The sequence below is a fragment of the Myotis daubentonii genome, chromosome 9 (assembly GCF_963259705.1).
Source record: "Myotis daubentonii chromosome 9, mMyoDau2.1, whole genome shotgun sequence".
NCBI classification, from domain to species: Eukaryota; Metazoa; Chordata; class Mammalia; order Chiroptera; family Vespertilionidae; genus Myotis; species Myotis daubentonii.
The window spans coordinates 51292600-51318471 of NC_081848.1; the positions used below are offsets into that span (position 1 = coordinate 51292600).

The 25872-nt window shown below is 43.8% G+C and overlaps 1 protein-coding gene and 1 pseudogene across 9 annotated transcripts in view; one reads left to right on the forward strand and one right to left on the reverse strand.

The window, feature by feature from the left end:
- TEAD1 (TEA domain transcription factor 1) overlaps nt 1-25872 on the forward strand; it is a 262434-nt gene that overhangs the window by 16677 nt on the left and 219885 nt on the right. The window contains exon 1 of one of the 9 annotated variants that reach the window (XM_059708931.1): nt 19230-19249. The exons of the other annotated variants lie outside the window; for them this stretch is intronic. The gene's annotated coding sequence lies outside the window, so the exon portion shown is untranslated. Of the gene's footprint in view, nt 1-19229; nt 19250-25872 lie in introns of those variants that run through there. 9 annotated transcript variants of the gene reach the window in all.
- Nucleotides 1892-2264, reverse strand: LOC132240977 (CDKN2AIP N-terminal-like protein; annotated as a pseudogene).

The following is a 25872-nucleotide window of genomic DNA, read 5'->3' on the forward strand; positions in this document are numbered from 1 at the left end:
ACAGTTGGTTTGTTCAGTTCAGGTTCCAAACAAGATCAACAGGTTATATTTGGTTAATACGTTTCTTAAAAATCTTTTAAGGCCTCTCCTCTTGCCTTTTTTTTTTCTTTCTTGCAGTTAAAAAGCCTCATTGTTTCTCTTGTAGCGTTTTCCTCATTTTGAATTTTGCAGTTGCATTCCCATGTCCTGTTTATCATATTCTATCTTCTGAGTTTCCTATAAATGGGGATTTAGATCTAGAAGCTTGGTCTGATTCAGGTTATTTTTTTGTGTTGTTTTTTTTTTTGTTTTGACAGGAATATTTCATAACTAGCATTCCACCAGGAGGCCCCTAATGTGTAGTTGCCTCATCTTTGTGATATTAGCAGTCATCGATTTATGATTTCTGCCCATGTCTATTATTTCCTATGTGCCACTCGTACTATTCCAATTCTCTCATTCCTTTTTCATTTGTTAGCTAGAATACTCTTTTTATTGTTACTTTTTCCACCGTATAATTCGGTTTTTGAAGCCTCACAGATTTGTACAGATAATCAAAATGAAAGAGGCTAGGCTACATTTGAGGAAAAGAAGAGGCTAAGGCTCATTAAGCTTGTGCTTGGTCTTAATCCTTGCCATAGTTCTGGTGGTAGATATTTCTACGATCTCTATTTTCCAGGTAAGGCTGGAGGAGAGAAGTGGCTTGTTCAAGATTATAGGTCAGAGATCCTGTTTCTTCCAACTTTGGTCCACCCTAGTGGTCACTAGAGATGAGAGCTAAAAGCTGCACAAAGATGAGACCCATCCAAGGTTTGCGGCCTGGTCTTAGCCTTAAGCCGTGGCAAGAGTCGTCCCTCTTCTCTGCCACCAGACACCATGCTCCCACAGCCAGCTCTCCTTTTTAGCACTTCTGGGTGTTCAGGTACCTGGCTTTATCAGCAGGTTAAGCTAAAGTAGGATCCACTGTCTTATTCACTACTGTGTCCCCAGGACCAAGCACCATGATGAGTGAAACCTACTGTGATTGGCTATTACATTGCTGCCTTCTAAATGATGTCCCTCTCTCAGTATTTAAGCCTGAGTACAATCCAAGTACTTAATGATGGATATTAAATAAAAAAGAGGAACGGGAAAGGGATAAAGAACAGATACATTAACTAAAAGGGGGAAATTAATTCAAGAATTTCAGAGCAGAGCTGCACTGCAATAAAGAATTTCTTGAGGGGCTCTGTGCTCGGCAGTTCCTCAAGTCTAGGAGAAGACAAGAGCCTAAGGCTCCATCCAGAAAAAATAAGTGACCTTTACTCAGCAGCTGGGAGTGACCTTTACTGCAGACCAACTGGCTGCCTGGACCCAACTATGGAATCTTTTGTCAGTTTTATCGAAAGATCAGATGCTCTTTTGTAGGCTGCCTCTTCCCATGAGCTGATGGGTACCTGAAGCCTATGGTTTGATTCTCACTCTCACCTCATTACCAAAAGGTGAGTGTGTGTGACAGTGGATGATGTGGACGGTGTAAACTTCAGATAGAAATTGGAAATAAGGGATCTGGCTTGCCTCAATGCAGGGAAAAACACCCATAAAACCAGAATCACACTTAAAGGTACATGGTTGAGAAATCCAAAGTGTAAAATCCATGACCTGCCATTATTACATCAACATTAAAAAAAAAAAAAGGATCATTTAAACAAAAAGTTTGATATTCAAAACTGAGAATAAAAATACAGGATTTATAAATACATAAATACTCATGCGTACTTTTACAATGATAGCTCCTGGGAGAATGAGACCTTTTATAATGCCACTTTCATTCCAGCTACCTCTTTCCTACATGTTGGTAACACCAGGGGTCTTAAGAGAGCTTCTGTGGTCAAAACTACATTCATCCTGGCCTCCCTGCTAGCCTGTAGCTGATAATGAAAATGTGATGCATCTTCTGCCTTAGCTTTGATGCTTTTTCATTAATTCACTTCTGGTAGTAAACGGCAGGTTTTCCACTCCAATTCCGTCAGCCATTTCCATCACCTTATCTAAAAGCTCTTTGTTGTAACTGCAACCCAGGAAGAGGTGGTTGGCCCAGACCAGAGAGAGGGACAGCAGCTGGTCCAGGCGGCTGCCGCCATGGGGAGGGTTGCAGTAGTCAGGCAGGTGGCACAAGATGAATTCTAAGCGGGCCTTCCATTGCTTTTTGCTCTCTGAGGGAGCCAGGGGGTGGAATGGCTAGATGCCTGCTGTACCCCTGAAACCCGGTCCCCCACTGCTGCGGTGGCCTTGCCACCCATCATGGTGCCCTCTACTGCGAAGGACCAGACCCGCCCCTAGAATACTCTCTTTTTTCTTTATTGATTAAGATATTACATATGTGTCCCCCCCATTGCCCCCCCATTCCACCACTCATGCCCTCTTTTAGAGAGACTTTTTCTCATCAATTATTTGGTTAACCTGGTGTATAGTTTATACAGGAAAGGCAGGTTTCTGTTTTTGTTTTTTTAGTATCCTTATACAATCATACGTTTTAAATGATTGGATGCTTTTGAATCCATTGTTACTCTTTTTTTTTTTTAATACATTATTTATTGTTGATAGTATTACAGGTATCTCTCGTTTTCCCCCTCCACCCCTCTCCTCCTGGTCCCTACCCATCCCCTCACGTCTTCACTATCCTATTGCCCGTGTCCATGGGCTGTGCATATAAGTATGTAAGTTCTTTGTTTTATCTCTTCTTGTCTCCCCAACCCCACATCAAGGCATCATCAGTTACTCTTCATTGATGCTCAGTTGGTACCATCTTTGGCCAGTGGGAGTTTCTTTAGTTGACTCATGTGTCCTTTTGATGTGACCCTGCTAGTTTTTGATAGCTTACTTGCTATCCAATCTCCTCTTCTATATTCTTGGGACTTAAAATGGATCGTTTCTGTAGAATTTTGGTTTCTTTTAGTGGGAAATGGTATTTCAAGGCTACAGTGTGGTGGTAGGGTCTCTGCTCCCCATCCCCCAGCTCTGTCAACTTGTTGATCCATGGTAAAAACACGTTTCCTTGCACACTTGTCCCATGCTGGCCCGGTTGACTCTCATTTGCCACTTCCATGCCTGTGCTTGTCATCTTGTCCTTTTCTCCCTTAAGAAAAAGGCCAAATTGAAGAATTCCCCATGGACAGTTCATGGTTTGACTCTCACCTCAAAGGCCAAAGCTCATGATAACTTAGGCTTCACAGAAGACTTTAGTGATGCTTGTTCTACCCCTTGTTTAAATAACCAGAAGGTGAGAAATTTCTTATTACCTCTCGGAGCCATTCAGACGACAAAGTGTAGTTTGATGATATTCTTGGGGTCATTTGCACACATCTGTTTGAGTAAATACTTAAGTGTTATACCTTCCTCTCCTGAAGTGTTTAAAATAGAGTATATTTAATTTTCTAGTCATTTGAAGAATTTATCACTAATGCATTATTTTTATTAGCTAATTAAAAATATTTTTATTGGCTTTAGAGAGGAAGAGAGATAGAAATATTGATTGGCTGCCTCCTGCATGTCTCTCACTGGGGATCGAGCCCATAACACAGGCATGTGCCCTGACTGGAAGCAAACCGTGATCTTCTGGTTCATAGGTTGACCCTCAACAACTGAGCCACTGTGGTCCGGCAGCTAACATTTTTTTTAAAGGTCTCTAGTTTTATTTGTGCCGTGGAGTCTTACACGAAACACAGCTGTTATGCTGTTGTGAGTATACAATAAAAAGCCTGTAAGTCTAAAATGAGTATTTTTTGTTTAACAAGTCTGCTATTAGACTTACTTTTAGTAATTCCTGTCTTTGCTTCTTGGATATTGTTTTACGCCCATGTTGGTGCATCACAGAATATGCACTTAGGCAAAACCCAAAAAAACAGCAACAACGAAAAACTCATTTTAAAAGATAAGCTAATGCAATACTTTCTTCAGAGGTCCTGTTCAGGCCTGGGGTTTCCACTTCAGTAATACTTTTTGTTGTCGGTGGAGGTGAAACAGAGCCCTATGCATTCACAGTCCACCCAGTACAGCCTCACAACAGAATGAGTGAATAGTCCTGAAATTATCATCATTCATGACATCCCTGAGAAGTTCATTAGTGTCCTGGACTGTGAAATTTTGCGCCCCTCCCATGGCCCTTAGGCTTTAAAAAAAATTATTTTTTAAGGCAGTTAGCTTCATTTAATGGTTCCTCTGTATTAAGGAAAGGACAATATTGTTGGGGATTATGCCCTCCCTTTTCCTTGGTGGGCACAGAGGGTGAGGAGCCTGTAATTCACAGACTGGCCTCTGTGCCCCGAGGTAAGCTTGATTTCACAAAGGGAATTTTCATTGTGGTCCTGTGGCTCCCTAGCAGAGTGGAGGCTTCAGGAGGCATGTGGTAAGAACGACCAAGGAAAAGGCTGGACTGGAGCCACTGACGTCATGTCGGTAAATCAGTTGAGGAGCCCAGCCTAGCAGCAACTGCCGGCCAGTCCTGCACTTTGGCCCCGCCTGGTCAACTGTTCTCATTGCTTCCTCCACCCCGCCCCCCAACCAGCCTACATTTTCTGTTTTCTTTACCTTCTTTCCCTCTGTGCCGCTGCCGCTGGGCTTGTGTTGAAACCTGTCAACACTTTGAAAGCCACCCCCCCCCGAAAAAACCCCACAAAACTGGGCCTGTGCCAAATGTCCTATATTAGGGGGCAGGAAAGACCCAAGGATCAGCGGATAAGGGAGGATTGAAAACCTTCCCCCCCCCCCCGACTTCTCATTGATGAGTGAATTCATGGGGACATCAGCTCCTGACTTTGTACTCTTAGAGAGCTTTGCTCTTCAGGACTGTGGTGTGTGTGTGTGTGTGTGTGTGTGTGTGTGTGTGTGTGTGTGTGTGTATTCGTGTGAGCATGTAGGTGGGGGGGGAGGGGAGAAGAATGGTCTGAAGATGAGTGGAAATAACCGAATTGCAGTCTTCCTTAGAGGATGAGTTAAGAGAATGAGTTCCACTGCCAGCCCTTTATTGTCCATTACTCATTAGCGGGTTAACCCTGCACTCTCTCTGGTTTGCAGCTATAGCAGTTAAATCTGGAGCTACACGCTTCTTTACATCTTGGGTATTTAGAGTCACAACCCCAGATGCTCCTGAATTAAAATATTGCTGTGCTAAATCTATTTTTACATCTAGGGGAATGACATCTAAAAATAAGCCTTATCCCACCTGTTATCCACTGTTGGGAAGTTTGGACGCTGTCAAGTCACAGCCCACGGATTAGGCTTTTGCTCATGGCTTCCCATGTGATAGTCACATTCCACTCTTCCTGCCCCTGGTGTGATGTTTTCATTGTTTCATTAACTCTTGTCCTCCTGTTGATTGTGCTTGCGACTGTTCATTTGCAAATAAGAGTGAAGCACGGGTTCAGATTGGTTTTGAAGTTCTTGAGCTGCCGGGTCAGAAACATATTAAAAGCAGTATCTTATCCATGAATCATTAGATGAGTCAGTTCCTGAAACCACTACAAGCCTCATAGTTCTTGGCTACAAGCAAAAGCAGGAAATCCAGGCTTCAATAACTTCCTTTCCCAGTGCTGGCTCTAGTCGCGTTGGTGGTTAGGTTCTGCTGCCTGCATTTGTAAGCCGTAGGAAGATGTATGTCTGAGGAACAAAGGCACTCGAGTCAATTTACTGAAACTGGTTATAATTTGTGGTCTTGATCTGAATGTCAGGCTACACTGGCATGCCCTGGTCTGCTGAGCAGCCCTGCACAACTCAGCCAGGGAAGGTGGCAGTCTGCGTCTGCCGAAAGGCTCCAGCAAACGCATGGCAACGTTTCAAGGAGCTTTGGTGTTCCAGTGAATCTTCAAACTTGTGGGCAGGCAAGCTGACATTAGGCAGAGAGCTCTGGAGTCCATATGTATAGCTAAAGTGTCAACTCCTTTTGTTTTGTTCACCCAGTTGAGAAACAGAAAGGAAGGGAGGGGAGGGGAGGGAGGAGGGAAGGAGAGAGGAGAGAACACAAGCTTGTGCCAGCCGCCTGAGCTCTGGTCTGTCTCTTGCTTTTGCTCGCAGTTTATTTCCTTATACACAGGGTCTTTGTCGGGGTGGGGGGTAGGGGGGTGGGGTGTTCCTTTTGCAGTGTTTCAGGCTGGTCCTACTAACTTCAAAATCAACTTGATAACTGTTCTATTAAATATTTTTAAAAGTAAGGGAGAAACATGAAGTGGTTGTCTCCCAGTGTAATGGGTCTGCTGCAACTTAGATTTATTCTTCTCTTTTTTGAGCAGCCTCCACTTGTCTGAGTTCCTAAGTTGGAGCAGACACAGGTTGGGGTCCCTGTCTGTGCGGGGTAGGTGCTCACTGCTGCTTTCTGTTTTGTTTGTGAGTTTATGGACTTTTTTGATGTTAAAAAATTAAAATCAAGTGTGATGTGTTTTCACGTATTGGCTAACTCTTCTGCCCCTGCATCAGTTGGTATTGGCTAGCTGGGGGATTTGAGAAAACGGGACTGAAACTAGACCTTTTTTCCACTCTAGGTTTATGAGGGATCATTGGAAGTTCTGATAAAAGTCTAAAAATAGACTGGGTGGGCCAGGAAAGAGAAGGGAACAAAATGAAATGATGATGCCCTGGCCGGTTTGGCTCAGTGGATAGAGCGTTGGCCTGCGGACTGAAGGGTCCCAGGTTCGATTCCAGTCAAGTGCACATGCCCGGTTGCGGCCTCCAACCCCAGTAGAGGGCATGCAGGAGGCAGTCAATCAGTGATTCTGTCTCATCATTGATGTTTCTATCTCTCTCTCTCCCTCTCCCTTCTTCTCTGAAATCAGTAAAAATGTATTTTAAAAAAATGAAATGGTGAGCAGTCATACATTGATGCTGTCTTTTAAATTGAGCTTGTTTCCAATTCATAGTCCGCTCAGAAAGGTCAGAAAGGTCAAATTGTACCTCAGAAAGGTCAAATTCTACCTCAGCCTTTATAAAAGATAAAATAAAAGCAAATGCAAAAGTTTGCCTGCCTCTTTAATGAAGCACGGCTGATTCAGAGCACAGCCGGGCTGGTGAGTGCCACTTTGTTCTTACTTGTCATTTGTGTTTTGTGTTTGGGTAATTCTCTGTTCAACTTCAGTCTGGCCTGAAAGGTTCTGATAAGCTTTTGAGAAGGTTGGGCTCAGTTGACTTTAGGCAGCGGTTCTCAACCTGTGGGTCCCGATCCCTTTGGGGGTCGAACGACCCTTTCACAGGGGTCGCCTAAGACCATCCTGCATATCAGATATTTACATTACGATTCATAACAGTAGCAACATTACAGTTATGAAGTAGCAATGAAAATAATTTTATGGTTGGGTCACAACATGAGGAACTGTATTTAAAGGGCCAGAAGGTTGAGAACCACTGTTTTAGAAGTTTGAGAGTCATAATATCTGACCCCAGTTTTCCAGATTTAAGGCTTTTACCAAAAATCCCTTTGCCTGGTTGAGTTTGTTAGGAAATCACTGGAAATATATCCCTCTTATTAATGTGTGGAGAGTTATTGTCTAAACTTGGAAGAGGCGTTTCTTTTTGCTAAGAGATACAAACCCAGTTATTATTATTTGTCCTGCATTGATCTGAGAATTAACTTCTCTTTAATGCAGATTTTAGGCTGGGACTACAGACTGAATCTTGAATTGCTTATCGTCTCTGGACCAAGTTGTTCAGGGCCAGGGATTGATTCCTTAATTAAAATCAATGTAAATGGATTTGTAAGCCTCCGCTAACAGATATCTTATTAGCAACTGCACAGAGCAGCCCATGATCTGTGAGGAATGTGTTTGTTGCCCTAGGTCCGTGGTCGGCAAACTGCGGCTCGCGAGCCACATGCGGCTCTTTGGCCCCTTGAGTGTGGCTTGCGAGCCACAGTTTGCCGACCACTGCCCTAGGTGAAAGAAACTGCGACTGATGGACTCTTTGGGGCCACTTTATGAAAAGCCCAGTGGCTTTTGTAAGGAAGGACCTTTGCTTAATTTAACCTTTACACAGAATAGATTCTACCTGTGGAAAATGATCTTCATACGACTGCCTTGAGGGCTTCAGTTCTGTGTGTGTGTGTTTTGTGTGTCTCCACCATGGCTGCCTCTCTTCCCCATCCTTGAATTCATGATCTCAAGGACGTTTTCATGAATTGTCCAGGTCTTGCTCATTTCCAGGCAAAAGGATGAACCAGAAATAAATTCCTATTTGATAACAACAAAATGCTTTTTTTCCCCTCCAACCGGAGCAACCAGGAAGCAAGCTACAAAGACGACATTTATCTGTTATTTGAGGATCTGGCTGTATACAGCTGTGCTTCCTTGGAGTGATGATAAGAAGTCAAGATGATACCTTTGGAAAGCCTTGTGGCTTTAACAAAGGTTGGAGTTTATCAAGCTGCCATTTGTACTGTTATTTTTTTTGTAATTGTGCTGGACAGGTACATATCCTCTATGGTTAGACCAGCTCACCCACCTTCTCTCTGATGTTTGGATCAAAGGGGCACATCTGACCCAGCTGAGTTAAACTCTGTCTCCTGAATATTTTGGGATTGAGACAGCAATTCTAGTTTGTCTTTGATGCTCACACTGTAGTTCTGGAAAAAGCTACCTGGGGAGTAGATGTTTGACCCATGGGTTCAGAGAAGCGTGGACACAACCAGCTTTGCAGAGAGAAAAGAACAAAGCAGTTGCGCAGAGGAGGAGGTGAGAGACCTTGGGAATAGTTTCATTTCCTGATGGTTTTCCATTTCCTGGTTTCCATTTCCCATCAGAGCTGGCTGCAGTTCCCAATTTAGGGGTCTTCTGATAGACCTCTTGGCCTTATAATGAACCTTACCGCCCCCCCCCCTTAGGTTATTGGGAGTGGGTTTCTGTTAATTGAAACCAAATGGTCCCTGGGCAACCCGTTTGCTGGGAAATATCCCTGTGTGGTGTTCTGGAGGGGCCCACTCTCTGAAGGCAGCACGCTCCCTGTGGTAGTATGTGGAGTCTGCGTGGTTGGCTGTGCAGGGCTGCTGTCCTGCCCCTGTTGTCTACTATGGATTTAGTCCGAGGGAACATCATGAGGATGCTTAGCTAACTGGACCCTTCACCTGTGGCCGACACTGGGCCATTTCAAGGCCTGGCTTAGGCCTTTCTGCTGCCTGGTACGCCCTGTGGAGTTAGGTTATGGGGTGCTTAATTCTAACGTGGCAGGTGAGGAATTTTCCTAGTCATACCCCCTGGACACGGAGGAGTTCTGGTTGGATGAGCACCTGGGAAGAGGGAAGCCAGGTGTGTCATTAGATCTGAGAGCCCTGCCTGGTGGCGCCACCTCCTTCTCCCCTCCTGTCCCTGTGCAGTGCGGAAGGCAGATGCTTCCCAAGGATAGATCCAGTGTGTCTGTTGGGCACGTGCTTCAAACTTCCTTTGCCAGGGAATCTTCCAAATTCAGTAGATTTTATTAGCAGATGGATTAAATAGCAAACACCTCTCTTGAGGAGACCAATTAAGATGTGTGTCAGTGCGGATGGAAACAAAACACCTACTTCCTCCACTGTTCCCCAGATTTGGAAGGTGGGGGAGACGGGACTGTACATTTTAGGTGCGACCTAACACTTAGAAATGGAGTAGAAGTTGTTTAAGAAGTTAGAATTTGTTTTGCAAATGTACATTTGTTACGTACATAAGCAGACATAACGCAGATTTCGTTTGTTGGCATGTTCTACAAATTTGAAGCCCTTTTTAGTTTAGGCTGGATACGAAATGTTAAGTTCTACCTGTTTTCAATCATGAAGTTTAGTTTGTATATTTAGAAAATGGAAACCTGGAGAAACCTGTTTTCCTTGAATTGAGACGGCATGGGAAGGGGAATGATGTACAAAGTTATTGGGATGTCAGTGTGAGTGGTTTGGAATTGTGTGTGTTCGCAGACGTCACATACCTAATAACTAATGTTCCTGTGATGCTTTCCAGTTTACTCATATTTCTCCCAATAGGTTAACTTGATTGTGCCTCACAACAACCTGGGTTTTGTAAAGGAGGAAGTGGAGTCTAAGAGGTTAGGAGGCTTACCTGGGATCACACCGCCAGTAGTGGTTAAACAGTGACCAAACCTGAGCCCTCATGGGGATGTCGGATCTAGGATGTCCCTTAACCTTGCTCCTCGTCCTCCTGTGCTGTGCTCTCTCCCTTTAATCAGCCTTTGTAGTGGGAGGAGATTGTTGGGACAAGGCTGCAGAAAGGTGACTTGGGGGTGGGAGCGGAGGGCAGGTGGGATCTGGGTATGGGAGAGGAATGGTTTAAAACTACAAGTTCAGACAGGCCTCTGCGGCATTCGGAGCCCAGCAAGAGCAGGAAGGAACTCAGACCGTCTTCTCCACTGGATTTCAAATCAGACTGAATATCTTTGTCACACAGGGAGTTGTTTTTTTTTTTTTTAATATTACTTCCCACTGTTCACCCTGACCTAAATCACAATGGCCCAAGGTGAAGCTTCGGTGGGTGTTCCTTCTGAAACCTTCCCAGGTGATTCTTTGAAGTTATCTGAGGCCTCTTCAGTTCTAGCTCCACGTCTCTTTAGAGAAGTTCTATAACATTTAGCTACATGACTTGGGGGGTGGTTAGAAATGCAGAATCTGAGACCCCACTCCAGGCCTGCTGAGTTAGAAGTCTCATTTTAACCAGATTCCAGGTGAACAGTATGCACATTAAAATTTGAGAAGCATTGCTAATAATCTCTCAGGGAAACTTCAGGGGACTGTAGGATGGGGTAATCCCACATATTCTTTCTAGGTTTGTCATGACCTTTTGATTTTCCTTGTTATTTATATAACTTTTCCAGGCACAAATTAAATTTAAATCAGATTTATCAACTCTTATGGTTTCAAGGTGTTTTTTTTATTTCATTATTTGCACGCAAAGGACTACCTTACTTATTGCAAAAGAGTCTTCTACTTAAAAAGAAAAAGAAGTCATAAAATACTTCACTTAGTTGAATGTGTCGAGAATTTATCTGGTATGTTATAAAGAGTGAGGTGGGGATACAGATATTTTTTACCTAATGCTTGGCTTGTCCCAGCTATTCATTGAATCTTTTCTCCTTGAACCCATACATTAAGTTCATATATGTTTCACTATCTACCTGGATCTTTAATTATCATAGCTCTGTGAAGGGTTTTAATATATAATTCAGTTACTTCTTTCACATTACCCTCCTTTTTAAGAATTTTCCCCCACAAGTTTACCTATTAATTTTAGAAACACTTTTGTCTATTTTAAAACTTTTTCTGAAACTGTGTTTATTGGGGTTTCATTTAATTTACAAATTAATTTAGCATCACTCTTTTAAAAAATATTTTCTCTTTTCTAAGTCATATATATATATATATATATATATATATATATATATATATATATATAATTCAGAACTCTTTTCATTAACAGTCATACTGGCCTTTGTAACAGATATTTTGAAAGTTACAAGAATATATCTTCTGTAGGGTTTTCTCTTCAAAGAGACTCTCCCTGACTCTCCCTGTTGTCCCCTCTGCCTCCCCACCCAGCTGCTTGTCATTCGGAATCCCTGCATCCTGTTCATTTATTTCCCTCCATAAAATGAATAAACGAATAAACTGTATTGATTACCTGCCTTACTTGCTAGATTATAAGCCCCATGAGGGAAGGCTCCATGTCTGTTTTCTTTGCCAGTATAATTGCTCAGTGTTGAGAAAGTCCCTGGAGTTGGTGCTTACTACGTATTTGTTGAGTGAGTTGGAATGAATGAAGTCCCACTTGTTGAAGATTAGCTTCATGTAGAGTTATCTGGATGCAGCCCACTGTTTGAGAAATTATTCAAATAGAGTAAAGTGAATATGTGATCTTTTGGGGGAAGCATTAGTTATCTGCCATTGAGTCAAGCACAGGCCTGGGAGTGTTTTATTCTCGGAAAGTTGGCCAAGTGGTATATGAATTCATTATGAAGAGTGGAGATTGATTGTGATGAATATCTAGCACAGGCCTTGCCACCTAGCAGGTCCTGGTGAATAATGCTCTGATTCAAATTCCCCAACTTTGGGTTTAGCAGCATCTCCCTTTCAGATCATTCTATTTATGTCAATTCTTTTTTAAACTAGGGAAAACAAAATACTGCTGCAAAGAACCTCAGACCTTTTTTCTATTACTAAAAATTTCTTAGATAAATGAGCATCACCCATTAAACCCTTTCATTTTAGGTACAAATACCCCAACGTGTGAGCTCCTTGTGGACAGGAGCAGAATCGTCATTCAGTTTTATAATTCTGACATCCAGGTGCTTGACAAATGTTCAAGTAGTGAGAGGATCCAAACTATAAACACAATATATTTTTAAATTATTAAACAAAAAAGTGCCATTTTATCTGTGGAGTGTGGCGGAAATAAGTTTTGCATATATTTTGGTTTCTGCTAATGTTCTTAAAGGCCACACTTTTCTTCCCATGATGGAAGAATTTATAGAAATTATATTTCTTTTTTTTTTTTTTTATCCTCACCCAAGTATATGTTTATACATTTTCGAGAGAGAGGAAGGGAAGGGAAGAGAGAGAGAAAGGGAGAATGGGAGGGAGGGAAGGAAGGAAGAGAGGGAGAAAAGGGAAGGATGGGAGGGAGAGAAAGAGAGCCCAGCCAGTGTAGCTCAGTGGTTCTGTGTCGACCTATGAACCAGGAGGTCACAGTTAGATTCTCAGTCAGGTCAGGGCACATGCCTGGGTTGTGGGCTCAATCCCCAGTGGGGCGTGCAGGAGGCAGCCAATTAATGATTCTTTCTCATCATTGATGTTTCTATCTCTCCCTCTCCCTTCCTCTCTGAAATCAATAAAAATATTTAAAAATTAAAAAAAGAGAGAAACATCGATGTGAGGGAGAAACATGAATCTATTGCTTCCTGTACACACTCAACGAGTTACAGAACCAACGTCCTTTTTTGGTGTCTGTGATGCTGCTCCAACCAACTGAGCCACCGGGCCTGGGCAGAAATTGTATTTCTTGATGCATTTATTTTCCCTCAGAAGAGAAGTGTGGGCTATTTGAATGGAGTTGGTCAATCATTTAAAACCCGCTGCTTTCGCTCCTTAGTTTATGATTTCAGGTCTATATTTAGAATAAATTGAAACTCCAGGAGTGTTTGAGGTCTTGAACATATTTAATGCCAAGGGGCTTGGTTTTGTGGATGATTAATTCGGTTGACTGTTTCTTCAATAAAGTGGCTCCGCGGCATGATTCTGCAGTCATCTCCTGAGCCCCTCCGGATGGTTGTGAGAGAGATCGCACGGGAAGGACAAAGCCAGGAGTCTGTCCCCAGCGTAGGCTCCTGCCTTAGGGTTGAGCTTTTGAGCAAAACCATAGCAGGCCCCCACTGGTGACTCTGTTGTCCCTGTGAGTCTGCGTTTGCTGCTTTGTGTGTACAGTGTACACTATTTGAAGGGAGTGTGTAAGCCCGTTGTGTTTTCTTTAATAAAACTGCGTTTATCCTTGTGTGGACAGATTGTATTCTTAGAGTCTACATTCTTAGAGAACACTAGGAACTGTTTGCTTAGATCTTTTTTTTCTTTCGTTAAATAAAGGCTTCCTTTGGTTTATCAACTTAAAAACTGTTGAAAGTCAGACGGGAAAGTTGGTTGAAAGGAGAAGGCACGATTCTTGTGTGGTTTGAAGTTAGTGACTGTATTTTGGAGTGATAAGGCCTTTTACTTTTTCAGAACCTGTATCAAACAGAACTCTCAAACAAAACACAAACTAAGCTCTCACACCTATATTAGCGCCCCCCCCCCCCCCCTGCCTTCTTTTAAATCTGGGAAATCCGGTTTTTGGAAAACCAAACAAGGAAGGCTTGAATAAATGAGGTGCTGCTTTGTTGAACGTCTTTTTGAGTATGGGGGAGAGTTGCGTGATTAGAGCGGGTTGTGCCTATGGGTTCTCACTGTCTTTGGGTGCCAAAGATGGGCTAAAATTTCAGTGTATGTGCCAGCGTCTGTGTTGGGTGGTGGGGGTTCAGAGAAGAATGAGGACTCCAGGCTCTTTTAAGGACCTTCAGGGAGCCCCCGGCTAGTGGGAGAGATAATTGTGTTAAGGAGACCATTCCCCTCTGTGGTGGTGAATGATGTGAGGAGGTGCATGGGGTCTACCAGAGAAGAGACTTGGGCTGGGGTCCTGATTTCCTACTGAATGTAAAATAAAGAAAACTTTCCCTAGCCCGTTTGGCTCCATGGATAGAGTGTTGGCCTGTAGACTGAAGGGTCCCAGGTTCGATTCCAGGCAAGGGCACATACATCGGGTGCAGGCTCAATCCCTAGCCTTGGTCCTGGTTTGAGCGCATGTGGAAGGCAATCAACCGATGTGTCTCTCTCACATTGATGTGTCTCTCTTTCTGTTTCTCCCCCTCCCTTCCACTCTCTAAAAATCAATGGAAAAAATATCCTTGGGTGAGGATTAACAAAAAGGAAGGAAGGAAGGAAGGAAGGAAGGAAGGAAGGAAGGAAGGAAGGAAGGAAGGAAAGAAGAAGGAAGGTAGGTTGGTTACATGGGAAATACAAGCTGCTGATTTTTATTGTTTCCTTGACGGCATAGGCTGCACTTAACATAAAAACAATGAGTTTCTAGAAGAAATCTTATCCAAGGACTGACAAGATAATGCAGGGCATGTAAACAAACATTTGGTTACAGTGGAAGGCAAATGCTGGGGGCTGCCTGCTCCAGGGCCGCTTTCTGCTCCCCAGCCCTCTCTGGCTGGCTCCAGACTCTTCTTTTGATCTGTTCACAGGCTTTACGGCTGGAGAGCTGGAGGAGGTAGAGTCAGCGGGTGTTCTTTTTCTCTGCACATCGAACTCTATCTCTGGTGTGCCCTGGAATGGTGACTCCTGCTGTCCCATTGGGGGCTGCCTCCTGGTCTGCCCCTTGAACCAGACCCTTGGGGGGTGCTATCCTCAGTGCCGTGCCAGCCTCAGGTGTCCGTGTTTCTGGGCTGGCATCAGCCTGCAGCTGTGCAGGGTGAGAATGTGGAACTGACCCTCAATGTTCCTATCTGGGAAGGTTACGGGTGGACAAGGTTAACTTGGGTTTCCTCTCTCCCCCGGGGCTCACTCCCCAGGCTGATTGATCCCTTGTTACAACTCTTTCTTGCTTTGTGCCTTTTATCTGTACAGTGGTTTATGTCTTAATGCCTGTGGCCAAGTTCGCACAACAATGCCCAAAGGAGAAAGGGTACGATTGTTAGCCCCATTATAGAGATGGAAGACTGAGGCTCAGAGCAGTGTGCCTGGATGTGCAGGGAGCAGAGTCCAGCGGGTTCTGTTGCTGAGCGGCATCACCCCCACACCCCCCCACCCCCCCACCCCCCCAGCACTACCTTTTTCCCAGGCTGCAAGCCTCAGGGAAACACCTCTCCTTCCCAGTTTTCAGATCCCTCAGATCGGTTGCTTCCTTTCCATTCCCCCTGCAGCTACTACCATCTTCCCTTGTCTGAACTACTCCAGTCCTCCCTCAGATTATCTGCCAACCTCAGTGAGTCTCATCTGGTTAATTAAGTTGCTGCATCATTATAACCATCATTATCTAATAATACGTTGATAGCAGTTCTTATGGGTAGCATTATTCTTACTGCTTTGCAATTCATTTAATTTTCACAATAATTCTGTGAAGTAGGTTTAGGATTATCGTCCCCACTTAATAAATGAGGAAGTGGAGGCACAGAGACATTAAATACCTTGACCACAGTTTTACATAGCTGTCAGCACTAGGATACAAACCCAGACTGGCTGGCCCCGTGGCTCTTAGTCCCTACACCTGATCCCAAGCTCTCATTCCTCAAAAGCCTCCCAGTCCCTACACGCTTCATCCCCAACCAGTGTGCGCATTCCCTCCGCCTGGAGTAGGAGACCCCGCGGTGTGGCCTCAGTGAATCTCTCTAGCCTGGTGCCCCGTTAGGTATCCTTCCTACAAACGGGGTTCACGGCATTTTCTCAATGTGCTGTACTCCCAGGAAAGCTTCTTTTAGCAGAGGAGGAGACCTTTGGGTCTTGGCTCTGCCACCGATGATGTGCGTGACCTTGTGCAAGTCACCCAGGCTCGCTGAGCCTGGATTCCTCTGCCCAGCCTGTGGGAATAATAGCTCCTAGCACACTGGTTTTCTCCGCCGCTGCCTCCTTCAGGACGTCTTCTCGCAGTCTGCTCTTCCTTTGCCAGAAGGGGGTCTTCACTTCCTTTGGCCCATCAATGTCTTCATGCCGCTTTCACCGTCCAGCGTGTTTAAGTCCAGCGTGTTTAACTGTCCTTTGAGGTGTCCTTTCTTCCTCCTAAACTGTAAGCTCTTTCAGGGTATGGGCTGCAGCTAGTACAACTTTATGTTCTCCATAGTGCTTTGCCTATAATAGGCATTCAGAATATACTAGTATCTGTGGAGGGGATGACTTTGGGGCCACTGGGATTCATTTGTTGTGTTCCTCGGAGAGTTGGGTGAACGGTGCCAGCGTGAGTTGACCTGCAAGAGCAGCCATCGATTACACAGGTTCTGGCTTCTGCTTTTTATTAAATTCTTTCCTGTTATAGCTGGAGATCCCTCCCCTCCTTTTCAAACCCAGGCTCATGGGGTAGTGCAAATTTGCACAGTTATCCTCTAAGCAAATTGGCTAAAACAGTAAATCCCCTGGAAGCAGAGTGGCCCTGGACATGCTGTTAAAAAAACGGCATGGGTTTCATTTTAGAGAGTAGAAAAGAGTTATGTTGGAAGAACTTGACTCCTGCCAAGTCAGAGACACGTCTTATTATACTTATCTTCTATTACGGCTGAGTCGGCATTGTGGTGGTTGGTTTTGGGAGCTCCCTTCCATGTACCTAGACGAGAGGAAGACGATGTGTGTGTGTTGGACGGGCCTCCTGACAAGTTCTGGGAGAATGCAGTGTGACCACTCAGTTTGGAATTTTGCTGAAGGAGCCACTCTTCCTTGCTTTGAGACGTTACAGATGATTGAGGTGTCTGATACCACGTGACCCCAATCATATTAACTCCCAATGAGAAAGTCTTGGTCCTCTCTTCCAACCTCCTGGCCAGTCACTCCCACCCAGTATTCCCCAGTTTCAATCATGCTCAACTATCTCTTTGCCTCTGTGCCTTCTCCTCCACCTGCACTTACTTGGGATACACTCTTGCCATTCTGAGCTCTTCTTCTAAAGAGAAGAATGTCCATTATTTCACAGCAGCTTAGTTCCGATACTGTACGCCTTCCTTCTTTCCCTCAGTCCCCCATACTGTAACTCAACATTAGCATTAATCACATCGTCTTCTACATCTTGAACTTACCTCATTCTCTCCGTCTGAGTGCCTGGAGGGAGAAACGGTATCTCAGCCTTGTATTCTGCCTAGTACAGAGAAGCTCAGAGTGTGTGTGCACAAGTAAAAGTATTTGGAAGTGATGGTAATAGCTAACATTTCCAAATGCTGTAACTTTTGTTAACAGGAGTGAGCCATGGTTCTGATGATGGTCACTCATTTTTGGTATCTTTAAGGGCAGAACTCTCCAAAATGAAATATAATTAAGCGTATGCTGATGAAAACATATGCCATGCGTGTGCCCAGCTCTCCAGCCTTGCAATGTAGACATCCAATGGATATCTGTGGGATGACTGAATGAGTGAGTGAGTGAGTGAGTGAGTGAATGAAAAAGCTTCTACCCTCTGGGAAGGAGAGGAGGGGGGATGGACTAAACTTCTCCACTGCTCTTGAAAGCTGGGCTTCTTGCTTGGCTTGAGGGCCCAGGCAGGGGCTGAGCTGACAGAAGAATTCACATTTCTTCTTCCTTGTAATTTCCATTTTTGAGAACCAGCAGGTCTTCTGTATCTTCTCACATTTTCCTAGGCCCACCCAGAGCATTTACCCTGTTCCTCAAAATTTGAGAATTCTACCATGTTTTAACCTAACATGAAAAATGCTCTGATGACAAACCCGAACAGACAACCCAAATGAGGAAACAAAGAAACAACCTCCAAATGAAAGAACTAGCGAATTCTCCAGAAGAAGAGATAAATGAAGCGGTGATAAGAAATTTATCTGAAAAATGCTCTCATGGCTTCAAAGGCCTCGCTGCACCATCCTCTCTGAACCTAACTGGTGTCATTGTAGAATGATGCAGTCCCGGGAAGAACCCGGCGCTCACCCTGCTTAGGGCAGGCTCCAAGCCTGCATACTCATGCCCTGGCGATCCCTCTCCATAGAAGTGTGGACATGGCAGTTGTCAGCATTTAGCTGGCATTTGTATGTGTGTATTCAGGCGAACATGAGAAAGACCCATTGAAACACTGGACACACACAGAAGTGAAGAAAATTTTATCTTCTTTTTTTTTTTTATTTGTTCTTTTTATTTATTTATTGTCTACTTTGATTTTTTTTTTTTTAGTTTTATTGCTTAAAGTATTATGAAGGGTATTACATATGTCTCCTTTTCCCCCCCACCCTTGACAATCCCCTGGCCTCCCTTACCCCCCAGTGTTATGTCCATTGGTTATGCTTATATGCATGCATATAAGTCCTTCAGTTGATCTCTTACCCGCCCCCTTCTGCCCCCCTCCCCTCCCTGGCCTTCCCACTGCAGTTTGACAGTCTGTTTGAGGCAGCTCTGCCTCTGTATCTATTTTTGTTCATAAGTTTATAATGGTCTCTATTATCCATGAATGAGTGAGATCATGTGGTATTTTTCCTTCATTGACTGGCTTATTTCACTTAGCATAATGCTCTCCAGTTCCATCCATGCTGTTGCAAATGGTAAGAGTTCCTTCTTTTTTACAGCAGCATAGTATTCCATCGTGTAGATGTACCACAGTTTTCTAATCCATTCATCTACTGATGGGCACTTAGGCTGTTTCCAGATCTTAGCTGAAAATTTTATCTTCTATTGTGAAGATGATGACAGTGAAAATTCCCAAGATGTTGGTTTGTCTACCAGCTATTACCAGAAGCTGTGTCTTGTATATACAAAACCTGCTTATCGAACAGATAACCTTCAGAATGGTGCTATACATGTAACACACAATGTGTACATTATACTAAGATGTTTTACTCTTATGGGTTATCTGTAGTGATGTGGATAGTAATTCTTAGTTTACTTTTTCATACTACAAGTTGTTGACCATTCAAGAAAAGGTTGAGCTATAAATATTTCATATGAGGTGATAGATCTCTTTCCTACATCGGCTGGCAAAGGAAACTCCCTTATCTGAATCCCTCACATATAGTCTGATTGCCCTCACGTGTGTATCTTGCTGAAACTTTTAAAGTAAGTTGAATGATCACCATTAGGCAATGCTGGCTTGTGTTCTCACCATGCTTATTTACAAGGGCTGGTAGAGTGTGAGTGATGAAATTGAAACTTAGTTTGAACTTAATGTGGGAAACAAAATAAATTGGACTCTTGAAATTTTGCGTAGATATCTGTCACAGCCTGGTACTAAGTCTGAGGATTTTTAGAATTGACCTCATTGAATGTTGAATTATGTTCTAAGATACATTTTAATAGTGTTTTTCTCCAGAAATAAAAGCTTATACTGACTGGCGAAACCACTCTTCAACTCTCTCTGAATTGAACATTTCCTAATAAGAAATGTTACCTATCTTTACAATTTTCCTACTGTCCTACCTTCAGGTGTTTGGATTAGTTTTATCGAGTAGATTCCCCAGGCTGAAAGTAAAAGGTTAAATACTTGTAGGTACCATTTGCAACTACATATGAATCAGGACTTTGTGTATATAGTAGTTAAAAGAGAAATGTATTAAATGCTTTACTGAGATTTAAAATTATGTTCATGAGGACAGTCTTGTTATACTTACAAGAAGATACTATAACTTAAATAATTAAGTTCTAATGGCACTTTTAATGTGTTTTATATATTGGGGTTACTAGTATAGATAAGGTTTCCTTGGACGGAGGCTGGTTTTCCTGTGTAAAGATTTCTAAAGCTGACAGTGGAGCTCCAGGCTGCAGCCTGCTGTGGTCGAACTGGGCACTTGTCATTGCTCTCCTTTCCTTCCTGGTTCCTTCTGGGACTCTCAGGATCCTGTGGTGTGGCTGGATCAGATGGTGCACCCCCGATGCCTGTGTCCTGAAGTTTGTGAACACTCCAAGCTTGAGTGGGAGGCTCAGCCTGGCAGACCCCATCAGAGGACGGGTGGTCACTGTTGAATCCCCTCACACTCTCCATGGGGCCCTCTGTTCCTGGAGAAGAGGGTGTCAGTCCCATTTTGCACTGATGGGAAAACAGCTGGGGAAAAAAAGGGGGCGTGTGATTGGCCCAAGGTCATCTCTTGACCTTGAACCCAGCACTATCTTCACCTTGCGATGTTATCCTTGTAGATCTCAGTTGCTGTGCCTAGGAGGAGAGTGTTGTAAACCAGATTGTTGGCTAGTTGGAGATTTTCCAGATGACTTAAGGGAAAGAAATAACAACATTTGCCGCACTTCCCCCCCCCCCACCCCCTTTTTCTTTTAGCAGAAGCATAGAGCCAGCAGAAGACTTGTTTACTTGTGGTGCTGTACTTGTATGACTAGATGTTTGTCTCACTTGCTGTGGGGGAAAGCAGTTGATGTGTTCTTTTGAAAGAACTGGACCCGAGACCTAGGATCACCCTTGCACTCTTCACACTTCTTGCATTTGGTGGCTGGCCAGTTGCCTGCTTCTGTGTGTCAAAAACAAAAGCCCTCCACCAAGGACGTGATAGGGCTATCTGTAAGCCATTTTAAGGCACATGACCAGATGTGAGGATGGCACTTGAAGTAGCTTCACAAACTCTGTGCACCAGAACTTAACCACTTCACTCCCAGGCAACCTGCTCAACCTTAGCTACGTTACTCACCATGTATTCGCAGTTCTACTCTGCTTACTTTCTGCTTATCACGGCATAAACAGCTGGAGAGGGCCATTTATGGCTTTAAATAGAGAGGTGGCATCTGCTAGAGAGGAGAGGAGGTGATAGCTGATGATGTGGGGAGAGATAAACACGAGAGTAGTTACATTTAAAAAGTATATTAAACTGGGGTCCTTCAGCCCTCTTGCCCTGTTGTTTCGAGTGGTCCACACCGTTGTCTAGCACAGTGGGGTGCTGGGTGCGCATAATATGACTGTGACCTTTAAGTAGCACCCTGCTTCTGTCTGGTGAGCTCTGTGTAAAAAGACAGGGAAGAACTGTGGAAATAGCCTTCAGAAGTGAAACAAACATTTTGATGCTCATGGTGCTGATCAGTATTCATACTGAAAGAATATGAACAAAGAACAGTTTTTCCCTAAGGGTACTGGTAACATGAAATCTTATGCTACACTGATTAGTGGCAGTGGGTTTTATTTTAAAGCACTTTCTTTTCTATTGCTAAAATATGTGCTCTTGGCCCTCGCTCTGATCTTGCGGTTTCCAAAGTCCCTTAGAGGACAAGGATGATGAGTGAGGATATACATCTCAGCTCCAGCTGCTGCTCCTCTGCAGGGGTCTGTCTTGCAGAAGCTACAGGCTCTCTGGATGTTGACAAGGGTCCTATGTGTGTCCTGTGTGCTTTGTGCTCTGAGTCCAGTGCTAAGGACCTCTCTGTGGAATAGTTGTCTTCACCTGAGGCCTGTGTAATTATTCATCCCCTAGAGCAGCCCAGAGTTGACCCGGTTAGGCTCTTGAACCCTGGACAAGTGTAATAAAACTCTGCCTGTTTTCCTTGAAGAGGCAGAATTGGTGAGGTGAATATGGATGAGTTCCAAGGGCAGTTTTGTGAGTCAGAGACTTTATCTTGCTGAAGGCGTTAACTCCTTTGATTCAAAACACCCTTGATTGAGTTGCGGGTAGGGGGCAAATTTTACACACTACTGGCAGGAGTCTAAATTGTATAGCTTTTTTGGAGGGCCTTTCTTTAAATATAGTTTTCATTGATTTCAGAGAGGGAGGGGAGAGGTAGAGAGAGAGAGAAACATGAATGATGAGAGAGATCGGCTGCCTCCTGCATGCACCCTACTGGGGATTGAGCCTGTAACCTGGGCATGTGCCCTTGCCCAGAATGGAATGTGGGACCCTTCAGTCCACAGGACAATGCTCTTTCCATTGAGCCAAACCAGCTAGAGCTGGAGCGCCTTTTGACAATAGGAATTTGAAATGTTCAGCGTGTGGTACTCTATGACCTGGTGGCTCTACTTCATGTAATTTATCCTAAGGGATGAACAGTATAAATATGTACAAGGATGTTCCTCACCATATTCTTCAGTGTAGTGACAAACGGGGACTTTAAAACATTCATCAATAAAGGAATAGTTAAATAAAATTTAGTAAAGCCGTATAGTGAATGTTATATAAACCAGTGGTCGCCAACCGGTGGTCTGAAAGGTTGGCGACTGCTGATATAAACAGTTGTTGAAAGTGATGAGGTCAACTTCTGTTTTGTTACGGAAAGATGGCAAAGAAATTATGTGAGAAAGTTAGATTATAGATCAGTATGTATAGTATGATTCTATTTTCAATATACATGTATATAGAATGAGTATGTATTATAATTTTATGTGCATTAATTTTGAGGTGAGAATATACATAAAATGCTAATAGTGATCATTTATTTAGGATTTAGGATTATGTAAGGACTCTCCTTTTCTACCTCATACATTTCTATATTGCTTGAGCTGTTTATAAAGAGATGACCATAAAAATTAATTTTTAGCCAACAGGTAGAGATGGTTAGGTCATGTCAGAAGGTGGAAGGAAGAAATAAGTAGTAGCATGTGCAGGATTAGTGATCAGAAACAACAGAAGTCCTGAGTAGAACAGGAGTTGGAAGAGATTGGCCTCGTTATGAAGTAATATTTTGTTCATTTGATCCAGATTTGTCTAAAGCCACCTCATTAGTCACCAGGGACCCCCTAAGACCAAACCTTGGTCTTTCCCAGCTCAGCTTCTCTCTATCCTCTGGGATACTGCATACCATGAACCTCTCAGGAACCAACTAGACCAGCGGTTCTCAACCTGTGGGTCGCGACCCCTTTGGCGGTCGAACGACCCTTTCACAGGGGTCGCCTAAGACCATCCTGCATATCAGATATTTACATGACGATTCATAACAGTAGCAACATTACAGTTATGAAGTAGCAACGAAAATAATTTTATGGTTGGGTCACAACATAAATGAGGAACTGTATTTAAAGGGCCAGGAGGTTGAGACCCACTGAACTAGACCCTTAGCTCAGTGGTCTTGGCTGGTAGGGCTGAGGTCTAAAGGCTAGGCCCACTTTAGTCCTTTAGTGTCCTTTCCCCCACGTCAGGGTGTGTGTCTGTGTGATGCAGATTCGCATCTCCCTTTTTGTCCCCTAAAGATTGCAAACAGGTCCTTTATCTTCTCAGGTTTTACTGAGAATGACTGCAAGGAAACAGATAGGGAAGTAAAGGTAGCAAAGGTAAAGTAGCAGAGATAGCAAGATAACAAATTAATAGTAACAATGGAGCAAATTTGGGGTCCTTCACAAGGTTCCGCTCCTCCTACAAAGTCGTCGTCTGATTGCTGCAACAAGTTCCCTAAACTCATCTATCATTCTCCAGGGCTGAATGTGCCAAACCTTCCTCTCCTCTCAGCTCCCCTTCTCCAGGTCCCCTCGACTTCTTTTTCCATCAGGGTCCCAGAGCCCAGAGCTAGGGCTACACGTGTAATTAAGGTACTCTGGGCTAAAAGTGGAGGGTCCATTTTCAGGTCCACTTGGGCAATTGGCATATTTTGAGGGACATTGTGTAATAGCCCTATATAGGTTCAGTCTTCTTAAATTATTTCTTCATGCAATTTCCCTTAAAAATCTTCCACCTCCTACTTACCTATCTGCTCATTTATTTTTTCTTTCACTGGCCCATCCATCCATCCATCCATCCAATAACATTAGCTCCTTATTGGAGAAAATTGCTGTTTTTAGCCCTTAGATATAAACGTGTCAGGGTGCGCTCAGTTCTCATTCTACCATTCTGACCATTTGCCTCTGGACCCCTTCATTGCTGGCTCAGCTTCCTCCTACGAGGCCTGGTCACTTTTTCAGTTGATGCTTACATGTGGATGACTCCCATCCCAGCTCCCTACTTAGTTGCACTGTGGCCTTGGGCAAGTTACCCGAACTCTGTGTCACTGTCCTCATGTGGTAAAATGGGAATAATAATATAATTACCTCAAAGGTTGTTTTGAAGATGAAATTAAATAATGCATGTAAAGTACTTGGCACATTGGCTAGACTATATTAAGGGCTAAAATGTTACCACCACCACCACCATTACATTAATGTTTCTGCCCCTGGGAAATATATTAATCCTGTGGGAGGTACAGTGGGGCCTTGACTTACAAGTTTAGAGTTCAATTCGTCCCGAGACCGAGTTCGTTAAGGAGCTCGTTAACTCAAATTACTCTGTCAACTCAATGCAGAAAATCGTCGGAGAGACAGCTGGTATCTCAAAAAACTCGTTAGTCGGGACACTCGTAAGTCAAGGCCCCACTGTACTTTGAAAAAAGTACAATGAGAAGCCAGGTTTTTATCTGGATGAGAATAAGTCAAATCCAGTATGGTTCGGGTTGATTATCAATCATCAGAGGGCAATTTTGAATTGACAACAATCAAGGGGTACCATCTGGGAAGACAGTAATGGGGAGTGCAGGGAGGAAGTGAGTCTTAAGTTGTACTTGGGTCTGAATGGACAAGGAAAACCATTAAGCTTGGACCTAAACTGAATTGGGAAGGTCTTTGGCCTTCTGTCTAGTTGGAGGCTTCTCAAGTTGGGGGCCAGATATGGCAGGTCTTTGAGTGATATCATTTATAACATTGATGAGAAAAAAAAATTGACTCCCACTGGGGCCACTGTCTGTATGGAGTTGACATGTTCTCCCCATGTCAACATGGGTTTTCTCTGGGTACCTCAGGTTCCTCCCACATCCCAAAGATGTACATGTCAGATACATTGGTGTGTCGAGGGGAGGATGGGATGGTTGCATTCCTCTCACTTGCTCCTGGGGATGCTGTTTCTGGACGCTGCAGTAGACAAGCCCCCACACTGGGGAGCCCAGGGCGCCCATGGTGAATGTGAGCAGGGCTCCTAGAGACAGGACCTGCCATGCAGGGTCTTCGCCAGAAAGGCTGGGCTCTAGGAGTCTGCATAATTGGGATTCTATGTAGGGTTGTCAGGTAAAATACAGGATGCCCAGTAAAATTTGAATATCAGAAAAATAATCAGTACTTTTTTTTTTTAGTATAAGTCTACTCCCTAACGTGAATTTTAGAGAAGCAATATTTGGGACAAACATATTACAAAATTATTCCTTGTTTATGTGACATTTGAATGTAACTGGGCATCTTGTATTTTTATTTACTAAATCTGGCAACTCCAACTCTAGGGGTTCCTGGATTAACTGAGGTGGTGAGGAAGATGGGAAAAAGGAGGGCACGGATAATCCTAGATCATCTTTAAAAAAGAAAATAAAATCGCCCTAGCTGGTTTGCTCAGTGGTTAGAGCATCGATCCATGGATTGAAGTGTATCAGGTTTGATTCCAGGTCAAGGGCATATACCTCGGTCACAGGCTCCATCCCCGGCTCCAGTTGGGGAGCGTGCGGGAGACAACCAATCCATGTGTCTCTCTCACATCAATGTTTCTCTCTCTCTCTTCCCCTCCTTTCCCCTCTCTCTAAAAATCAGTGGAAAAAATATCCTCGGGTGAGGATTAACAACAAAAAGTCTTGACAAAGGAATATTGTGCTCACTTCCTAGTTCGCCCCACCCACCCTCCTTCCAAAACTGAGACTTTCCACTAAGAAACTTCACAAAGAGGTCATAGCCTAGTGGCTTCCCGTCCTGCTCTGGCTCTGCCTGTCAGCTTCCCGCTGAGGGCTGAAAGGAGCTCTAGCGAATGCTTTCTGCT